The 22,823-nt window shown below is 36.8% G+C and overlaps 1 protein-coding gene and 1 pseudogene across 5 annotated transcripts in view; one reads left to right on the forward strand and one right to left on the reverse strand.

Annotated features, from left to right (window-relative positions):
* MAGI3 (membrane associated guanylate kinase, WW and PDZ domain containing 3) overlaps window positions 1-22,823 on the reverse strand; it is a 235,716-nt gene that overhangs the window by 144,967 nt on the left and 67,926 nt on the right. The gene's annotated exons all lie outside the window — the stretch shown is intronic.
* Window positions 15,348-15,481, forward strand: LOC112824708 (small nucleolar RNA SNORA62/SNORA6 family; annotated as a pseudogene).

The raw sequence follows: 22,823 nt of genomic DNA on the forward strand, positions 1-22,823 counted from the left end.
CTTTCAATGGGATGGCTATAGATATTTTTCTTGTTAATTTCTACTTCTCTACACTTAAATTTAGTTTAATATATTCTTTTCATTAAAAATTGTAATGGTTATTCGTATTTGCACTATATCACTTACAGGAGCTTCTATTTTTGTTCAGTTACACAAGCCTTGCGCTTATTAATACAGTTAATTCCAGTTAAAATTTTTACATAAACAGGTAAACTACAGTAGAAACCCTGGATTTCTGTTAACAAATATTTACAACCCAGTAAAGCCTATCTGTTCTCTTCTTACCACCCAGCCCACTTTCTTCTTTTTTTGAATTTCCACTGTATTTTGTTAATATATAGATATCTTACTGTTCTCTTCATATACACTTTACTTTCATTTATTGCTTCGTTACTTCTTTCTCCCTTAGAATTCTTAGAGACCAAAGATTATCTCCATATTTCCTAGAGCACCCAGCACGCACAATGTTACATATTTAATAGATAGTTAATATCTGTTAAATTATTGAAACCATAGAATTTTAGAGTTCAAAGAGAACCTAACAAGAAACCTTCCACTCCATTCCCATCTCAAGACTTTGGAGACTCCATGTTCTTATCTTCACAAAAAAGTATGTAAATTATAAGAAAACATCAACAGCACACAGAGTTTAGGACTTCACATGATTTGCTGATAGTTTTGATGCCTAAAACTATATTGAAAATTCACAGCTTGAATTCTCTCTGGCTTTGAACTGTACTCCAGGGCATTCATTTAGAATTTGCCATGGTTTTCACATGATAAATATTTAAAATTCTTTTCAAAGTGATTTTCCTGTTTTCAAAGTAGTAAATGCCCTTTCAAAATCATTTGCTATTTCAGAATCTGAAAAGTGGGGAAATTTGAATATGAACTACATAATACATAATAGTATTGTATCACTGTTAAATTTCCTGAGTGGGATACATGCAAAAATATTTCTAAGTGAAATGTCTGCAACCAACTGTCAACCAATTCGGGGAGAAAAGAATCTGTATTTCTGTCTATACACACACACACACACACACACACACACACACACACACACACACACACGTTAGTTAATATTTTGCTACATTTATGCACACATTATCAGTGAATATGGGTGAAAGGAAACACAAGTGTTGTACTCTTCTTGCAACTATGCTGAGGCTTGATATTTTTCAAAATAAAAAGGTAGAGAAAAATATGTATGTTCAAATCCCACCCCACCCCCAACAATATTCATTTCAGGCCTTTAGATCTCTTAAATATCCTTCGAATAACAGAGCTTTGAGGCACTGGCACTTTTATTTAGTAGCAGACTTGAATTTATCTAAACATCACTAAGAAGAAATAGCTTCAGAAGTCAGTTACCTAAGGATAGATCTTATATGTAAATATCAGTACCAGCCTGCTTTTGTACCAAAATGGCATTCACCTGTTAAAATATGAGGCACATTTAAATTTTCCAAAAATCTTTTAAGAGGTAGGGAAAGTATAAGTATACTAGACATTCTTATTTCTGATATTGACAAAGCAATTCAAAAAAAGCCTTCACGTTTATAAACATGCTGTCACGTCACAAATACGTTTTCTTTTCCATATGAATTACAAGATTCAAGTCAGAGTAAGATCCCCAGGTACAATGAAAAAATGGGTTGAACAATCTGAACCAAACACGACACTCTCAGACATCTTAACAATTAGAAGATAATTTTCAAAAGACAAGAGACCTTTCATGTGTATGAAAAGGAAACTGAACCCCTCAAAGGTTCAGCATCATAATCACAATCACTATCACTGTCACTGTCAATATTAAAGCCTTTCTCTCGTCTCCTATGCATCACAATTAAATAGAGAGTTGGAATACTGTGACTTAGATAAAACCAGTTATACTGAAGTTTTAGTCACAGAGATTAATTTTATCTCTTCTCAAACTCTAAACTAAATTCCCTGGAATTGCAATCGTATTAAAAGGGATGAGGGGAGAAAAAAGGAATGAGAATTTGTCTAAATTATTTTTTTATTGCTAAAGTCAAGTTGTACTTTATATTCTCTTTAGAAATATATATATATATATATATGAGAAATGCTGTAATAGGCAGAATGCACTCCCAAAGATGTCCCCGTCCTAGGCTGTCCTCCTTCATCAATCTGGGAATATGCTACTTTACATATGACAAAAGGGATTTTGCAGATGTGATGAAGAGTATGAACCTTGAGATGCTGAGATTGCCCTTGAAAATCCCAATGGGCCCATACTAATCACGAGTCCGTAAAAGGAATTTAACTTGCTAGCCTGAGAGAAATGAGACTGAAGGAGGAGGAGAATTTCAGAGCCTGAGGATGACTGAACCTGCTGTCGATGCCTTTGAAAATCAAACAAGGGGCCATAAGCCAAGGGATGTGGGGAGTCTCTGGAAGCTGAGGACAGTTCTCAGTTGACACCCAGCAAGAAAACGGGGTCTTAGTCCCACAAGCAACTGAATTCTGACAACACCTGAATAAGCAAGGAAGCAGGTTTCCTGCTAGAGTCTCCAGAAGGGAAGGCAGCCCCAAGACACTTTGATTTTGGTCTAATGAGACCCATGCTGGACTTCTGAACTTCCAAACTGAAAGATAATAAATGTTTGTGGCTTAAGCCACTAAATTTGTGGTGATTTGCTACAGGAACAGCTCAAAACTAAATATAAATAAAGAATTAAGTTTATTGTACAGGTGACTGATGGGATTCTAAGGAAAATACCAGATTTGATCTGGGAAAGAAAACAGGAATGAGAGATTTGGGTTATATGTCAGACTGAGGAATCTGCCAATCACAGTAACAAAATGCATGCTACCAGCTCCAGCTGCCTGAAGTTAAAGATCACGATAGAAGCTTACTTCTCCTTTTCAAAAATCTGAAGCTAAAAAATATAGTCCTCATTAGTTTAAAGCTGCAAGTTCTGTAAAATGATTTTAATCGATTTTAACTGCTAGCATAATTGAACTTAACTGTTGTGAAACTCATCCACTTGTTTCTTTCAATGTGTGGTGTTCATTATTCTAGAATAATGCCTCTACCTGAACAATTCAGATATATGGGAACAGATTCAGATGGTGAACTACAAAGGCAGACCTAAGGAGGCTTATAAGCTTTTGGGGATAAAGTAAGTAGAGATCTTCTACAAAGTATCTATAAATCCTTGTGTATTCTTTGCTGAGATGCACATTCTAGAAAGTAATACTCATTACTAACTAGAAAATTGCTGCGGGAAACTCAGAAATTAAAGACAAAACAAAAACAAGCAAGCAATTAGAAAGACTACTGCCAGAAAAGGAAAGAAAAGAGATGTGTAGTATTACTTAAGTAATATGGGGGTAGTGATAATACCAAACTAGGTCTCAATTTGCTTTCAGATTCCCACTTTATTAAAAAGTAGCATATTGGGAATCGAGTCTCTTGTTCCTGGCTTCCTTGGCCCAGGTACTTCTGGCTATACTTCCCACTTCAAAGACACCATCCACGATTCTTAGGATGATAAAAGGTTTGCTACTGGTGGATTCAAAAGCAGTAAAGAGTGGGACATTCTGCTTCTGTGTCTGAGAGACAAAAACACACTGAGAAAGTTGAGGAGAGGAATAAAAGCTCATCTATGAAAGCAGTCTTTTCTAATTCCTATTCATCTCCCAGATCTTTTAAGGATGGAATATCCAGTCTTGGACCTATTCTCTTTATCTACACTTCTTCTCTTATTTTAAATGCCATTTGTAGGGCGCCTGAGTGGCTCAGTTGGTTAAGCGACTGCCTTCGGCTCAGGTCATGATCCCGGAGTCCCAGAATCAAGTCCCGCATCGGGCTCCCTGCTGAGCAGGGAGTCCGCTTCTCCCTCGGACCCTCCCCCGTCTCATGCTCTCTCTCTATCTCATTCTCTCTCTCAAATAAATAAATAAAATCTTAAAAAAAATTTTTTTAAATAAATAAATAAATGCCATTTGTAAACTAGAAGCTACCAAATTAATGTCTTTAGCCAAATCATTTATCCTGAACTCAAAGTTCACATATACAACTGCCTACTCCACATCTTCACTTGGATTAAACAGGTATCTTAAATTTAAAATACCTTGAGGCAAATCCCTGATCATCTCACTCAACATTGTCCAACTTTTTTGTCTTTGTTAATGACAACACTATCTTTCCAGTTGCTTGGGTCAAAAATCTTGATCCCTTCTTCTGATTATTAAACTCTCAGGCATGTGTGGTGGGAACACCATGATCTTTGGGAGTCCAACAGATCTTGAGTTCAAATTCCAGCTCTTCTACTTCTGGATGACCTAACCTGAGCCATTAAAACTCTCTGGATCCCAGTCACGAGGACCCAATGAGAAAAGAGATAAAGCACTTAAGCATAATGTCTAACATACAATAGATGCTGAATAAATGAGAAGTATTCACAGGGCAGAGACTGACAACCTTCCAACACTCATTCTTCTTTTTCTTTTAAAAATATAATACCTGGGGCACCTGGGTGGCTCAGTCGGTTAAGCGTCTGCCTTCAGCTCAGGTCTTAATCCTGGGGTCCTGGGATGGAGCCTCGTGTCGGGCTCCCTGCTCAGCAAGGAGCCTGCTTCTCCCTCTCCCTCTGCCACTCCCCCTGCTTGTGTTCGCTCACTCTCACTCTCTCTCAAATAAATAAATAAAATTAAAAAAACAAAAACAAAAACCCCCTACATTTCCGGGCTTCGGAAGCAGATACAGATGTGTCCACGTGACCACGTTCTAGCCAATGGGATAGGAGGCTGAAATGTTGCATGTAACTTCCAGGTCGTATATTTTTTAAAAGCTGCTTGCCGTCCACCTGTTTTTGCCCTCGTCACACAGACTAGAACGTGATTGTGGTGGTGGTGATTTACCATTCATCTCTGCTGGCAAGAGCAACACCTTGCTTAGGGGACAATGGGACAAGAAAAAAGATCCAGGTCCCCAGATGGCAGCGTGGAGCAGATGTGCCAACCCAAGTGCCCGCCAACAGAGACACACACAAGCAAAAGAAAAAACCAACTTTCTGCCTGCAAAATGATGATGCCTACAAGTAAATTCATTTTCACTACCTAGAATCCATCTGACTCCTTCGACATATTTTTCAAGCTAAATTTTCCAGAATACCCTTACAAATGTATGAATCCTCAAAAGGTATGTCACTACTGAAAAGAATAATGTGAACGGGGGAAAAAAACAGCATATATGGGAATTTGCGGCAGCATGTTAAAAATGAAAGGGAATGTATCTTTTCCCTTGAATATTATACCCTGCTGCTTCATGACTATTCATTTGATAAGATTTATTCGGTATAATAGCATACTGGATTTTCAATTAGATATGAAGTAAAACTTTCAGTGGGAAATGTTAATAGAAAGCTGAGGAGAAATAAACTTACATCCTTGCCTTTTCACTTCCCCCCAAAAGTAAAGTATTACAGGTCTTGTCACGGAGAAGAAATTTTCCTTATTCATATAAGAAGAAAGGTGATTCCTGGGACCAGTATATAAGCAACCGTCTCATTTTCCTGTTTTGCCAGTGACAACACTTTCTTTATACTTTTCTATGAGCCGGAAAAAAAAGTCACTAAAAACACAAATATAAGAGCTCACTGAGTGGACAGAAACAGACTTTGATTGCTGAACTTTAATAAATCTTAAAGTAATTAAAAGCAGATTGCAAGTTCTAAGTAAATTTCCTTCATTCCAGGAAAGCAAAGGAATCTAAACACCAAAAGTCCTCCAAGTCTAAGTGTTCCCAAGATTCACTCACACAAATCCTTCCATACCTTCAAAGTAATTAAATAATCATGGATGACCAAAATTATCTACTTTATACATCCTTAGCATAGTGGTTAAAAGTACAAACTATGAAGCCAGACTGCCTGAATTCAAGTCATGGGTCAGCCAGTTAATATTTTTGTGTTTTAGGGCAAGTTACTTAATTTCTCTGCCTCAGTTTCCTTTAAATGGAGATTATTAATAAAACCTGCCTCACTGATTAGCCATAGATGCTGTTTCAAGGACTTCATGATTTCCTTATAGAAAGTGCTCTGGAAAAGTGCTAAGACTATTGTGTTTCTAGTGTTTCTTCCTTCTGTGCGCAGGTGTGTGTGCTTATGTATAATGTATCAAAATATACTATGAAATAGACCCACACCTAAAGACCTGCAAAGTCACTTTCTTTAATCTAAAGTTTCGATTCTTCAAAAGTCTTCTGGTTACAATTTCTAGAGACAATTTATTTCACTCATTCAACAACTGGTTATTGGGCACCTACAACGGCAGGTGCCATGATGGTTGTGATAAAATGAAAAAGATAAGGTCCTTGCCTACATAGCAGCTAATTGTCAGAGCAGCACTGTCCAACAGAAATATAATGTGAGCCCCAAATGTGTGCCAAATGTAGAATTCTAAATTGTATCATTTCAATAGCTTATATTTAAAATTATTAATGGCATTCCTTTTTGGTAATGTCTTCAAAATTCAGAGCATATCTTATATTTACAAGCACACTTCAATTCAGATGCTAAACTTTTATGAGAAATACTGATCTTTACCACGTCTTTCCATATTCATCCTACTAGCACACTACAAAGGCTATGAACTATGCTGTCTAACCAAGCAGCTACTAGCCACAGGTTGGCTATTCACATTTAATTTATAGTAAGTAAAGTTAAAAATTCAGTTCTTCAGTTGCAGTAGTCACATTTTAAGTGCTCACTCGCCACTTATGGTTAGCTACTTACTCTATTAGACACCGCAGACCTAGGGAGAAGACAAATGTGCATCAACTATATTTAAATAGTTTCTACAGCAGAAGTATCCGCAGAGTATACCAGGAATATTTAAGAAGTAGCACCAAAAGAAACACATTGAGAGAGGGGAACTGTCCCCAGAAATGTAAAGAATAAGTAGGAAGTTGCTAGAGAGGCAAGTTAGGAGACAATACTACAGGTAAAAGGTACCAAAAAAAAAAAAAGAGAGAGAGAGAGAGAGAGAGAGAGAGAAAAGGCCCACAAGTTTCAAAGGGTTTATTAGCAAAACTTTAGAAGACATGAAACTGGCCAGGTCTTGGGCAGGGACCAAATCTAAAGTATTTTACAGCCCATGATATAATGCTGCAGGATACTAAAGATTTGTTGAAGGAAGCCTTTCTCCCTAAATTTGTGGTTAAATTTAAAAAGAAAGAACTGTGTGTTGAAATGAGAGGAAAAGGGGGAGAATCAAAGAAGCTAAATACATGTTAAAATACAAAATTTATGAGCATTAACATGTAAAATACTTTGGCAAACATTACACCCCAAATAAGTTTAACTAACCATCTTATCATTAACACCAAAGAATTTTGATATAGTCAACTTTAGAAAATTTTGAGATCTTGCTTCTTTGCAGAGTTTTAGAAACTAGGTTTGGAAATTAGTCTGAAGGGACTTTTGAGAAAGACGCTAAATAATTTCTACATCCAACAATCTCACTTAGTGAAAGCCAACCATGAAAATTTAAAAAGCCAAAAGACATCTGTATTGTTTAACTGCCACTAAGTTCCCAGAATATCACTTAGAACTGTTCCAGAAAGTCTTATTGTCTAAGTAGGCTTACAATATTGAGCTATCACCTATAACACAAAGGATTAAGATTTCAACACAAAATAAGTAAAATAAAGAATAAAGATTTAAAGTTATAAAGAAGATGTTTTGATTCCTACAGATCATAAAATAATGAAGTTGGCACCACTACCTATCACAAACAACTGAACATGTTCTAAAAATCATATGCCAAATTGAAGGCAGATAAGAAAACCTGGGACGTGATCAGAGCCAATTTCACTGGGTATAACCCTTACACACTCTGGAGAAATATCATTTTTTAAGGAAACAAAACAGTATCCAAAATAGTTTTTTAAGTTCTGACTGCTTCAAACTGGCCCATTCAATAGATATTTAGTAAATTAGTTTCTACAGTAAAGGTTCTCAAGACTTTTCCTCAATTTTAATTATTTATAACTCAAAACATAAAATACACTTCAGAACCTTTGTTGTTCATAATCCTAAGCAACATTGATATAAGAAAACAATAGCTAAATTCAAATTTTAGACTAGTCTAAACTAAATGCTATTTCAGTTCATCTTATCATTTAGATAGTAATTGTTATAGTTCATACAAGCCCCAAATGATAAGGAAATCTTGCTACCAGTACATTTCACTTACAGTATTAAATATGGACCAGAAAACTGGTATTTGCTTAAGATTCATTTTTTTCCCTGTTGATTTGCATCAAAAAAAAAAAAACAGACAAGGCAAGGCAGTGCTTAGTGTTTTGTCTCTAACACACAAAAAAGCAAGTAAAAATCTTAGTTTTTTAACATCAAAAAAGGAAAAGAGAGGGGAGGGAGGGAGAAACTGAGCAGGGGCTATTCTGTTCTTTCCTAGAGAATATTAATATAGAACCTTATAATATGTTAAAAGGTACCAATATCTCCCTGGCTCACACACCCAATTCTAGGTACTCTACCCATTCCGCTCAATCCCCTAACGTGGATTAAAAGAAACCTCCACCAACTACCCACCATTTCTCTGCTTCCTCTTCACAGCAAAACCTACTGAAAGTTGCCTCTACTTTTTATCTCTACTTCCTCACTTCAATCCATTATAAATGTGCTTTTTACCTCACCACTTCAATGAAACAGCTCTTCTCAAGGTCATCAATGACCCCCCTCCATTTCTTTTTAAGTCCATGGTTAAACTTCTCTGACCTCACTTTTTTTAATTCTCTCTCAACATCCTTTGACCCAATTGATTACTTCCTCCTTAAAAAGCTCTTCTCTAAATATCACAGGGTCCTACCTCACTGATTATACCTTCTCAGAAGCTTCTTTTCCTTCACCAAACTTCTAAAAAGCCTTGTATGCACATACCCTCCCAATTGCTGGTATGTGCTATGGTGAGCGCTGTGAATTGTGTAAAACTGTTGAATCACAGACCTGTACCTCTGAAACAAATAATACATTATATGTTAAAAAAAAAAAAAAAAAGAAAAAGAAGAAGATAGCAGGAAGGGAAAAATGAAGGGGGGGGAATCGGAGGGGGAGACGAACCACGGAGACTACGGACTCTGAGAAACAAACTGAGGGTTCTAGAGGGGAGGCAGTGGGGGGATGGGTTAGCCTGGTGATGGGTATTAAAGAGGGCACATACTGAATGGAGCACTGGGTATTATACGCAAACAATGAATCATGGAACACTACATCAAAAACTAATGATGTAATGTATGGTGATTAACATAACATAAAAAAAAAAAAAAGCCTTGTATGCCATGGGTCTATTCCTGGCTCTTTCCTCTTTCCAATCTATACTCTCTTCCCAGGTGACCCCATCTAGACTCAAGGCTTCAAATACCAAAAATGTGTTGATGACTCTCAGATGAAATCTCTAGCCTGGATCTCCCTAGAGCTCCAGCCTCACAGAGACAACAACTACTCCACATTACCACTAGGACATCTAATATGCATTTCAAACTTAGCCCTTGGTAATACCATCGGGGCCTACTGGATCCAAGTTTTTGTTGCTTAATTTCTTTTTTGAGCAGTTCTATTTGTAAGGATTCATATCTCATGACTTTATTTTTTCCTAGAGGTCTTCCAAAGAACAAAGAGAAAATTTACTTTAAAAAATAATAAAAGTCATGTTTTTCTGGCAATTACCATATAACTACATTGGACCCTTTTATAAATCCAAAATATATTATAGGACCTCAGTGTTTTTCCTATATCTTAAAATCTTTTCTAATTCATCATCCTGACAATTACTTCATCATTACTCATCAGTTATTTCCAACTATACTTAAAAATTTAAATACCAAGGAAGAATAATGGAATTGCCTAGAAGGAGGATGCACTACTGTACCATCCTTCAGTTTTCTTATTGCGTTACCCAAAAAGTATTGCCTCATCTTTCAAAAAAAAAGAAGTCTGGAGAAACCACCCTTATATTCATTTTGGGTTTCAGTGGACATAACTGAGAATTCAGAATATTTCATTATCCACCCATAATGGCAAAGAGATCAATGGAAAAAAATGCTTCACAATTATCAGATGTTGAATGTGAACAGGCAGGTCATAGTAAAATTTCAGATAATGAATCTGCAAACAGCAATAATCCTAGATGAATCTTCTCAAATCTGAGAAGCGGTGAGTTTACAATATATTTTTAAGGACAAAAAGGAAATACAGGATTCATAGTCAGTACAATAAGGACTTTATCATATACTACATTACAAGAATCTGGACTATCTCATTTACCTAAAAGGATATGTGGTAGTATTCTTTTATCTTTTATGTTTGTACAGCAAAATTTACTTGATAAATGCTGCAGGCAGATATTTGTACAAAGGCGTACAGGAGAGAAGGAAACTGGTGACATAGAAATGAAAAAATCATTGGACAGAGCATTCTAATTGGGAATTTATAAATTTAAAAAGCAAAAATGCTTTTCAACTGATAATGGTTATCCTTTTTTTCAAACAAAATCATCAGCCATCATAATTTTTCAAAGTATTGCTTCTGACAATGAAAATACAAGAACCAAAAGTAATGATAAGCCAAAGCCTACTTAGAAATGTATTTGAAATCTGAAATTAGTATGTATTCAATGTATATGTTCCAGGTTTATCAATGGCAGTTGATAAACTGGCGTTAAGGAGGAGTTAATTATTTTTAAGGAGGAGTTAATTATTTTTTAGGACTTCTCTCATTTTGAATATGTATATGCCTTCACAACCAGGAAACAAAATAAAAATGAGTTTGACTCCCAGTAAACTATTTTGTGGCTATCGACAAACTGATTCTAAAATTTACATGGACTCTTTGGTCTTGGTATTGGAAACAAAATGATGAAGGCGTCGTTATCATCTGGAAAGTGTTGCAAAAAGATACACATGTGCTACCACTGTGACTCTGAGGTCTACCACCTTCAGAAGTCAACCCATGGCTAATGTGGCTGTCCTGCCAAGCAGAAGAGAAAGTATAACTGGAGTGCCAAGGTTAAAAAACGAAATACCTCTGGAACCTGTCAGATGAGGCACCTAAAAATTGTACTGTGCAGATTCAGGCATGGATTCCAGGAAGGAACAACACCTCAACCCAAGAGGGTGACTACTGCAGCATGCAGTTCATTTTAAGGATTTCAAGGATCGGTCACACAATAAATGTGCTGGTTTTAAATAAATAAAGGTTATATGAAGAGGCAAAAGGTTCAGAATAGCTGACATAATATTGAAAGACAAGAACAAACTAACCAACTTCAAGACTTTCAAAGTTACAGTAATTAAATCCACGTGGAACTGGTGAAAGAATAAACAAATAGATCAATGGAATAGAATAGAGGGCCCAGAAATATACCCACAAAAATATAATCAATTGATCCCTGACAAAAGGGCAAAGTCAACACAATGAAGACAGTCTTCTTTAACAAATGGTGCTGGAATAAACGGACATCAACATGAAAAAAATTAATCTAGACACAGACCTTACACTCTTAAAAAAATGAATTGCACGCCTAAATAAAAATGCAAAATTTTAAAACTTCTAGAAGATAACATAGGAAAAAAAAATCTAGATGAATCTTAGGTTTGGTGATGACTTTTTAGCTAAGACATCAAAAGCCCAACCCATGAAAGGACTGATTAAACTGAAGCACTGACTTCATTAAAAATAAAAATTTCTGTTCTGTGAAAGACACTGTCAAAATGATGAGAAGACAAGCCACAGAGTGGGAGAAAATATTTACAAAAGATGTATGTGATGAAAGCCCATTAACCAAACTACACAAAGAACTTTTAAAACTCAACAACAAAAAAACAACTCCATTACAAAATGAGCCACAGGCCTTAACAGATACCTCACCAAGGAAGATATACTAAGATGGCAAATAAGCATATGAAAAGATGCTGAACATCATATGACACCAAAGAGACACAAATTAAAACTACAGATACCACTACACACCTATTAGAATGGCCGAAATCCAGAACACTGCCAACACTAAATGCTGGTGAGGATGTGGATCAACAGGAATTCTTACTTACTGATGGTGGGAATGCAACATGGCATAGCAACTTTAGAAGAGAGTTTGGAGGTTTCTTACAAAATTAAACATACTCTTACCATACGATCCAGCAACCTTGCTCCTTGATATTTACCTAAAGGAATTAAAAACTTATACCCACACAAATTGGCCTAAGCACGTAGATTACCCACACAAGTGTTCAGAGCAGCTTTATTCATAATTGCCCAGAGTTGGAAGCAACCAAGATATCCTTCAGTAGGTGAATCAACCAACTGTGGCACATCCAGATAATGGAATATTATTCAGCACTAAAAATAAATGAGCTTCCAAGCCATAAAAAGATATGTAAGAATCTCAAATGCATATTTCTAAGTGAAAGAAGCTATTCTGAAAAGGCTATATAGTGTATGACTGTAACTATATGACCAGAAGGTCAATGGGCTTTTATCATGCAAATTATTTCTTCCACTCTATGGCTTGTCTTCTCATCATTCTGGAAAAGGCAAAAACTATAGAGAGAGTAAAAAGATTAGTGGTTGCTAGGGGTTATGGGAGAGGGAAGAATGAACAGGCACAGCACTGAGTATTTTTAGGGCAGTGAAAATACTCTATGATACTATAATGGTGGATAAGGGTCACTGTACATTTGTCCAAACCCATAGTATATACAACACCAAAAGTGAACCCTAAGGGGAACTATGGACTTTCAGTGACAATATGTCAATGCGCATTCATCGATTGTAACAAATACACCAATTTGGTGGGGAATGTTGATAATGGAGGAGGCTGTGCATGAGTGGGGGCAGGGGGCATATGGATTAGCTCTGTACTTCCTGCTCAGTTTTACTATGAACCTAAAATTGCTGGGAAAAAGAAGTATTTTTAAAGTTGAGTTTGATATGTTTAAATTCTTATTAACATTTCTAATAAAGCTATCTTCATTATTCCTGTATATGCACTTCTATACATTATCTATAAAATAACTTAAAAATATAAAATTGAAAGTAAAAAGGGTACAATGGATTCAGATGGTAAATGAGATGACTATTTTTGTTGGTATACAGAGGGCTAATATGGCCCCAACAGAGAGGATGTCCTCAACCTACACTTCTTCATCCAACTTCAAGACTTGCCCAATTGAGCCAACAGCACCACTATGCACTTAGTTACTGACACCAAAAAATTAGGGTCATCCTTAACTCCTTCCTTCATACCATTCCAGTCTCTCTGCCAATTTCCACTGGCGTCATTGCTTGAATCTCCACTGCAACCATGGTGATCTAAGCCACCACCATCTCCCCCTCCCCCAACACTAGAAACAGCGTCCTATATGATCTTCCTGCTTCCATTTCTGCTGTCCTCTTGTCTATTTTCCACACGGATTATAAACACCTCACTCTGAAAAACCCTACAAATGTTTTCTGTCACATTTTTAAAAATCCAAACTCCTTCCTGTGGCTTACTAGTGTCCATGTGAACTGGTCCCTGGCTATTTCTCCAACCTTATCTCTTATTCCTCTTCCCCCCTGGCTCACTGTCCTTGAACATACCAGGTTTACTATCACCTTGTAGTTTTTTCTGCTGGGAATGTTCTTATACATGGCCTCTCATGGTTTCCTCATCTTTACCCCTTCAGGTCCCAATCCGAAAGTCACCTCTTCAATGCAGCCTTCTCTGACTCTAGCTAAACAGCTCTCACCATACCCTATGACCTTCACAATCTACCAAACCTGTTTTATCTTCTCCATATTTATCAGTATTACCTTACTGATAATTAAAAATATCTTATTTAAGTACATGTTGATTATCTATCTACCCCCCCCACAACCTTCTTTGTTTTTAGTTTGTTTAATTAATTAATTAATTTATTTATTTATTTATTTATGTGACAGAGAGAGAGACACACTGAGAGAGGGAACACAAGCAGGGGGCGTGGGAGAGGGAGAAGCAGGCTTCTCACTGAGCAGGGAGCCCGATGCAGGGCTGGATCCCAGGACCCTGGAATTGTGACCCGAGCTGAAGGCAGATCAAAAACTATCTCAGGTGGCTCAGCCAGTAGAGCGTCTGACTCTTGGTTTCGGCTCAGGTCATATCTCAGGGTCGTGAGATCAAGCCCCTTGTCGGGCTCCATGCTCAGGGGGAAGACTGCTGGAGATTCTCTCTCTCTCCCCTTCCCCACCCCCACACATGCTCAATAAATAAATAAATAAATAAAATCCTTTAAAAAAAAAAAAGAGTAGAAAATACCGTGTTCACCACTCCATTCCTACCACCAAGAACAGGGGCTAGCACTTAATAGGTACTCAATAAATACTGGCCATTTAAACAAAAGGGAATCCATGAAAGTTACCATAAACTCCTTGCGGAGGACAAGATGAGAAGTGTATAGGTTGGCACATTACCTCCACACCCACACTTACTCAATTTTCCTTACTGTATAAGGTGTAGAAATGTTTGTATATCAATCCATTATTGTCATACAGTCTCAGACTCAGATGGACTGTCCATAGTATTAAAACATTTAATGTGCGTGGGTCAAATAGGAAACTGCAGATACGTAAGAAAAGAGAGTAACAGCTCTGCCCTCCTCCAAATTCCTTTCCCTGAAGAAAAGCCTGTTTATAAATATCAAGCAATTGAAAAGCTGCCAAATTTTGATCTCTCTCAACATTCATATTGGTTTAGTTCCACTAAATAGAAAAAATATGACTCAGAACAATGTAGGGGTTGGTCGGGCTCTTTCTTCTCCCCTAACTCATGATTGCACGCTACCAAGCCAACCTGCAGCAAAGACAACTTAGGAAGCACATGGGGGCTTGGAAAGCCTTTGGATGAATCAGCTCAAAAACATCTGTACTATCAGAAAATCAGCCTATAGCGTGTCCTCTACTGACCTACTGACCATGACTAAGTGACACTGTCATTGTTTTCATTCTCAGCATATTAGCTGTTACAAATATCTAGGTATCTCAAGAAAACAATATTAGTGTACTGAAAATATTCAAGACATCTCTTAGGAACTTTTGATGGAAAAGCAACGTAAAAACAATAATCCTATGAAACATATTCCTAAAAAGTGATGGACACATTAACCAAAACCCATCAATGATAGCAGCATTTTATGCTTCCCCAAATTAGTGAAACAAGAACTGATATAAGCCTATAAAACTAGTTACATCCTAAAAGCAAGGGTAGGTGAAACTTAGAAACACCTGTAACCCAACGATCAATATACTACCTTGAAATTAAAGACTATAAAAAGAACTGCATTTTTAGCCACTGAGGCTGAAGAACTCACAAGTGTAGGTAGTATGCTACAGGAGGGGCAAGTCTTTCACTAACACCACAGGATCTCTGGCCCAACGGGTGGAGTTTAATAGTAATCCCTGCTACCAGTTAAAAAAAAAAAAAAAAAAAAAAAAAGAACTGCATTCTAGAGCATGAAAACAATTTACCCTATCTTTTGTATTACTCATCACTTTTCAGTAAAAGCATTCTTTCTTTTAAGTACATCCTTCTTTTTAAGATAGGGCCCAAAGGAATAAGAGCTGTGTCTTCTGCTGTTCTCTCTTTTTTTATGCCTTTAAAAATTTTTTAAATCCATCTATATACAGGACAAAGTCCTTGCTATCTATAAAATGTAATGTATCAAATTCTACAAATTACATTCATAATTTGAAACTAAATTCTGGGGCATAACCCCCATTAAATTCCTCAATCAGTAGACAAAAGAAAAGTATGTCCAGATTCCTACTCAGATTACATCTGGGCCATTCTTAGTCATTTGAAACGGTTTCTTTCCCTCCTAGCCCAGCTGCTGAGATAAGCTCTAGTCCCTTGAATTGCCACCCTGCTCCTAGTGTTAACCACTTCCTTGCCAAACAGAGCTATAGGGATTTTTTAAAAAGGAATAAAGACTGAAAAAAATAAAGGCACTAATCTCTCTTTATAGAGAGAAACTAAAAGGTAGTTTCTCAGCAGCCCCAAAGCACAAGGGTTTAGGTTAAAAGGGTCACAGACTTTGAAAACAAAAAGGGATTTTAGGAATCAGTCTACCTACCTCCTTTTACAAATAAGGAAACAGAAACTACTACATATCAAATTAATTCCCTAATTGAACAATTCCTTAAAATTCCATATTTTAGATGAAGAATATCTACCGAAAAATGTAAAGAACAGAAACTTTACAGTAACTTGCTTCAGAAGCATATCCCACTTTTCATCTATCTATTCAGTGAGCTTCATTGTGAACTTGATTTGTATGTAGCGCAAGTAAAAGCATTTCATTCATTCCACAAACGTGTGGAGTGCCTACACCATGTGAAAATAGCTGGTGTGGGAGGAGGTACAAAATTCCCAGCCCTCAGTGAGCTTACACCCTAGACAGGGAAAAGAGAAAGACAATAAACAAAAGAAATCAGCCATAAGTGAAACATAGTATGTAAGCTGGGAATAAGTACCATGGAGAAAAATAAAGCAGAGAATAGAAATAGGTAGTAGTGTTGGGGGCTGGCAGTGACTTAAATACAGTAGTCAGGGAATAGCCACATAGATGTCCAGAGGAAAATATTACAGGGGAGGCAAGGTCAAAGCCTGGAATGCTCAAGGAAAGGCAAGGAAGGTAATACAGTTGTGGAATGCATGAGGTGGAGAAAAGCAGGAGATGAGGTCAGAGAGGTATCAGGAAGCCAGATCTTATAAGTTCCTATAAGGCCACTGTAAGAACTCCAGTAAGATGGACTTATTCTAAGTAAAATGAATATCATACAAGGTATTGAACAGGACAGTGACGTGACCAGACCTACGCTTCAACATAATGACTCTAGCTACTGACATACCAAAGGCAGGTGTAGTATCTCAAGACCAGTTCAAAGTCTAGAACAATTATCTAAACAAAAGATCCTGGAGACTTGGACTAGAGGAGTAGCACTGGAATAACAAAAGGTCATTGAATTCTGGGTACTTTCTGAAAGTACAGTCAATAGGATGTGCTGACAAACTAGACATGGTACAAGAGAGAAACCTAGAAACAGACAATATATCATGATACATACAATACAGACATACATACATAATAAATTGCATCCATTTCAAGTGTACAATTCAAAGAGTCTTGACAGATGTATGTATCTATGAAACTACTGCCACAATCAAGAAACAGATTTCTTTGACTCCCAAAAGTTTTCTCACACTCCTTTTCAGTCCCTTGGCAAGCACTGATCTGCTGTTCTCCGTCACTGTAAATTAGCAGTTTTTAGAATTTTATATAAATGGAATCTTAACAGTACAAGTCTTTAGAGCCTGGCATCTTCCATTCAATATAATAATTATGAGATTTATTTACACTGTTGCATGTCTCACTCGATCATTCCCTTGTATTCCTGAATAGTGGTATATCCCCTAGATAGTTACACCACTTTTTATAATCCATTTATCCACTGATGGACACGTGGGTTGTTTTCAGTTTGGGTCTGGGATACTGTGGTAGAAGAAATACATATTTTTAGGGTGCCTGGGTGGCTTACTTGGTTAAGTATCTGACTCTTGATTTTGGCTGAGGTCATGATCTCAGGGTAATGAGATAGAGCCCCACGTCATGCTTTGCAGTCAGGAAGAGTTGGCTTGTCCCTCTCCCTCTGCTCCTCCCCCCACTTGTGATCTCTCTCTCAAATAACTAAATAAATAAAATCTTAAAAAAAAAAAAGAAATACATATTTTGAAGACATGAAAGCAACTTTAAGCGTCCATCAGTGGATGAATGGATGAAGGGAATGCGGTATATTTACACAACAGAATATTATTCAGCCATTAAACGAAGGAAATCTTGCCATTTGTTACAACATGGATGGACCTTGAGGGCATTATGCTAAGAAAAATAAATCAGAGAAAGACAAAAACCATATAGTCTCACTTATATGTCAAATCTAAGCAAAGAAACAAACTGAACTCATAGACACAGAGAATAGGCTGGTGGTTGCCAGAGGCAAGGGGGCAAGGAGGTGGACAAAATGGATGAAGGGGGTCAAAAGGTACAAACTCCCAGTTATAAAATAAAGAAGTCAGGAGGATGTAACGTGCAGCATGGTGACTATAGTTAATAATACTGTATTGCATATCTGAAAGTTGCTAAGAGTAAATCTTAAAGTTCTTATCACACACACATACAAATTCTATAATTATGTACAGTGATAGATATTAATTAGACTTATTGTGATCATTTTGCAATGTATACAAATTTCAAATCAATACGTTGTGCACCTGAGACTAACAATATATATGTCAATTACACCTCAATTAAAATATACATATTTTGGGCGCCTGGGTGGCTCAGTTGGTTAAGCGACTGCCTTCGGCTCAGGTCATGATCCTGGAGTCCCAGGATCGAGTCCCACAGGGAGTCTGCTTCTCCCTCTGACCCTCTTCCCTCTCATGCTCTCTATCTCTCATTCTCTCTCTCTCAAATAAATAAAATCTTAAAAATAAATAAAAAAAATACATATTTTGTTGGTCTTCCTCCAGTTCTTGGCACAAAGCTCCTAAATCCTTGGAATTTTTTAAGTGATAAGGGTGACAGGAACATCTTCTGTTATTCATAATAAGCCCCCTCTCAACCATATCTGAGTTCATGTTAATTAAATGACTGCCATGGTCTCCTTGATAGCTACAGAACAGGGGCTGGTTAGCAGGGGAACCAACTATATGACTAGAGGATTGAAACTACCAGCCCTAACCTTGACATCTGTCCTGGAGACAGAGTTCGACCACCAACAGCCAATGATTTAATCAATCATGCCTACATAATGGAGACTTCACAAAAACTCTAAGTGATGGGGTTTGGAGGATTTCAAGGTTGGTGAACATATCCATGTATCAGCAGGGTAGCACATCCCAAACTCCATGCGGAAGGAAGCTCCTGTACTTGGGACTCTCAGATCTCTTATACCTCTTCATCTGGATGCTCATTTGTATCCTTTATAGTATCCTTTATAATAAACCAGTAATTATATGTAAAGCCTTTCATGGAGTTCTATAAGCCATGATATAACAAACTACAGAAGCTGAGAAAGGGGTTAAGAACCCCCAATTTGTAGCCAGGTCAGGCTGAAGTGTGGGTAACCTGGGGACCCACTACATGCGATTGGTGCCTAAAGTAGGGAGCAGTCATGTGGGCCTGAACCCTTAACCAGGAGGTCTGTGCTAACTTGTAGACAGTGTTAGAATTGAATTAAATTGTAGAAATCCCATCTGGTATCTGCAGAGAATTGGAGAATTACTTGATGTGGAAAAACCACATTTGGTGTCAGAAGTGTTGTGAGCAAAGAATAGATCTTAGTAGTAAGGGTTAATGTGGATAAAGCTGATATGAACATTTGTGGACCAGTGAACACATGTTTTCATTTCTCTTGGGTAAATAGGAATGAAATAGCTGGATTGTACGATTAGGTGTATGTTTAACTTTTTAAAAGAAGTTGCTGAACAGTTTCCTAAAGTGGTTGTAATGTTTTACATTTCTACCAGCGATTAATGAGAATTCTGTATCTTTATCAACAGTTGGTATTGTCAGGTTTTTTGACTTAGCCATTCTAATGGGTATATATAGGTAGTATCTCATTGGAGTCTTAATTTGCATTTGCCTGATAATTAATAATATCGATCTTTTCATGTGCTTATTGACCATTCATATATCTTTTGTTTTATGAAGCTAATTGCCTGATTTTTAAGTTTCTTTTTATTTACTTATTTATTAAAAAAAAATTTTTTTTTGCCACCCCACCAGCATTTTCTTTTTAAAAGCATGTACTAATTTCTTACATATAGTGAAAGGTCTTTCTGGGCTTATTCAGATAGGTTTGCTTATTCTTCAGTATTCTATTGTTTAAATTGCTTTTTTATAAAAAAAAAATGGTATTTGGTAATACTATTTCCTCCTGATTACTGTTCACTGAAAATTGTCTTTGTTTTTATCATTTATTCTTCCAAATGAATTTAAATTTTCTGGTCAAATTTCCAAAGAAACACGTTGGGATTTTGGCAGAGTGAATATTAACCAATTTTGGAAGCATGCCTATTTTTATTCTGCCATCCCATTTAGGATCATAGTACGACTTTCCATTAAAATTTCTTTATCTTTCAGTAAAATTTTATAATTTTCTTCATTGATTAGCCTTATTTTTTTCATTAAAGTATTCTTTGATGCTATAGTAAATGAAGCACTTTTCCACTACATTACCTTTTTATGTTATAGAAAAGTCACTAACCTTATCTTTTATCCAATGTCAACTTTCACATGAATTCGTATCTATCTTAAGTTTTCCATTTTCTTTTTCATTTCTAGGTATAATCATCCCACCTGCAAATAATGGGAACTGTATCTATTTTTCCATAAATCCTGCTTCTAATTTCTGTTGTTTCATTATGTTGTCTTGCCCTTGGCAAAAACAAAACAAAAAGTGAACTAATGGTGGTATTACTGAGGCTTTGTTTTATTCTATTTCTACAGAAATGTCTCAGGCATTTCAATACATAGCATAATGTTCGCTACTGGGGTTTGATAGAAATTCTTTTTTAAAAATTTTAACTAAAGTAATCTTCATCCTATTAAAGAATAAATACTGAGTTTTATCAAACTCTTTTGGCATTGGTTGAGATAATCATATAGTTTTTCATATTTGACTCCATACCCACACACATTTTTATTCAATGGAGAAATTCTATCTGATTATGACATTGTTATTTTAATATCCTATTGAATCTGATTTGCTAGAATTTCATATTGGCTTCCCATAACTGAACTAGGTCTATAATAACTACTTTTTGGTGCTTTGTCAAATTTGATATCGGCACAGAATGAACTGAATAGCTTTCCATATGTATATAGGTATACTATGAAACAGTTTAATATAGAAAATGATTTCCCAAAAAGCTTGGAAGAACGTGTCCATAGATCCGTTTAGTTTTGTTTGGAGAAAATGGATTTGTAATTCTCATAATGAAAGAAATGGAAAGGTTATTTGACCATACAGGTATTTATTCATCCAGCAAGTATTTATTAAGTACCCATCTATGCACTAGGCACTAGAGTTCCAATGGCCAAACAGCCATCAACGCTACCCTTGAAGAGACTACAGTCTCGCTGGGGGAAGAGACACAGATAATCACAATCACTGTTAACAGATTAAGTATATGACGAAAAGGTACAGGGAACTACGAAAACATATGACATAAATACCCAAACCAAGTCTGTAAAGATTAAGGGACAGTTTCCCCATGGACATGAAATTTTGAATTAAAACCTAAAGATACAGAGAAATTAACTGCTCAAAACAAGCGCAACAGCATTCCAGGCAAAACAAGTAGGATGTACAAAAGTCCTGGAGTGAAAGAGGACAGTGTGTGAGACGAACAGAAAAATCGGTCCGGCTAGAGTGCAGGAAGCAAAGGAGTAAGGCCTCAGGCCTGGAGAGGCAGGCAGAAGTCACACACGATTTGAAGGCAAGAAGAAGGTAACTTACGTTGCGAACAATGGAAGCCAGCTAAGGGAGTTTCACAGAGGGGTTACAGTCACCTTCTACTTCTCTAGTTGATTTTTATGGTTTACATTTGCTAGGAAGTTTTAGATTTCATCAAGATTTCCAAGAATAGTACCACAAAACTCTGCATAGCAGACTCATAATTTTTTAGATCTCTTCCCAATTTATAGTATTCCTTTTTACTTTATTTTTTTAGAGGGGGAGGTGGAGGAGCAGAGAGAAAGAATCTTTTTTTAATTTTATTTTATTTAAATTCAATTGATTAACATATAGTATATTATTAGTTTCAGATGTAGAGTTCAGTGATTCATCAGTTGCATATAACACCCAGTGCTCATTATAGCAAGGGTCCTCAATACCCATCACCCAGTTACCTCATCCCCCACTCCCCTCCAGCAACCTTCAGCTTGTTTCCTATAGTTAGGAGTCTCTTATGGTTTGTCTCCCTAATTTTGTCTTATTTTTCCCTCCCTTCCTCTATGATCCTCTGCTTTGTTTCTTAAATTCCACATATGAGTGAAATCATTTAATTGTCTTTCTCCGACTGACTTATTTCACTTAGCATAATACCCTCTAGTTCCATCCACGTCATTGCAAATGGTAAGATTTCATTTTTTGATGGCTGAGTAATAGTCCATTGTGTGTGTGTGTGTGTGTGTGTGTGTGTGTGTGTGTGTATACCACATCTTCTTTATCCATTCATCTGTCAATGGACATCTGGGCTCTTTCCATAGTTTGGCTAATTGTGGACATTACTGCTATAAATATTCGGGTGCAGGTGCCCCTTTGGATCACTATGTTTGTATCCTTTGGGTAAATAGCTAGTAGTGCAATTGCTGGGTTGCAGGGTAGCTCTATTTTCAACTTTTTGAGGAACCTCCATACTGTTTTCCAGAGTGGAGGGAGGGAGAGAATCTCAAGCAGGCTCCACACCCAGCATGGAGCCCAACACAGGGCTCAATCTCACAACCCTGAGATCATGACCTGAGCTGAAATCAAGGGTCAGACATTTAACTGACTGAGCCACCCAGGCACCTCCCCTAGTATTCCTTTTTAGATTTGTAAAGTCATTTCCTTCTCTTTTTCTCTATTAGATTTGCTATGGGTTCCTGTATTTTGATGGGATTTTTAAAATAAATCCACTCTGGCCTTGCTTAATAATGAATAATCAAAGTAAAAATTCCTGCTATATTCTTTGGGCGTAGTGAG

This window comes from Callorhinus ursinus, unplaced genomic scaffold (genome assembly GCF_003265705.2).
Source record: "Callorhinus ursinus isolate GAN/ISIS: 27379988/994484 unplaced genomic scaffold, GSC_fseal_2.0 scaffold9, whole genome shotgun sequence".
In the NCBI taxonomy this organism is placed as follows: domain Eukaryota; kingdom Metazoa; phylum Chordata; class Mammalia; order Carnivora; family Otariidae; genus Callorhinus; species Callorhinus ursinus.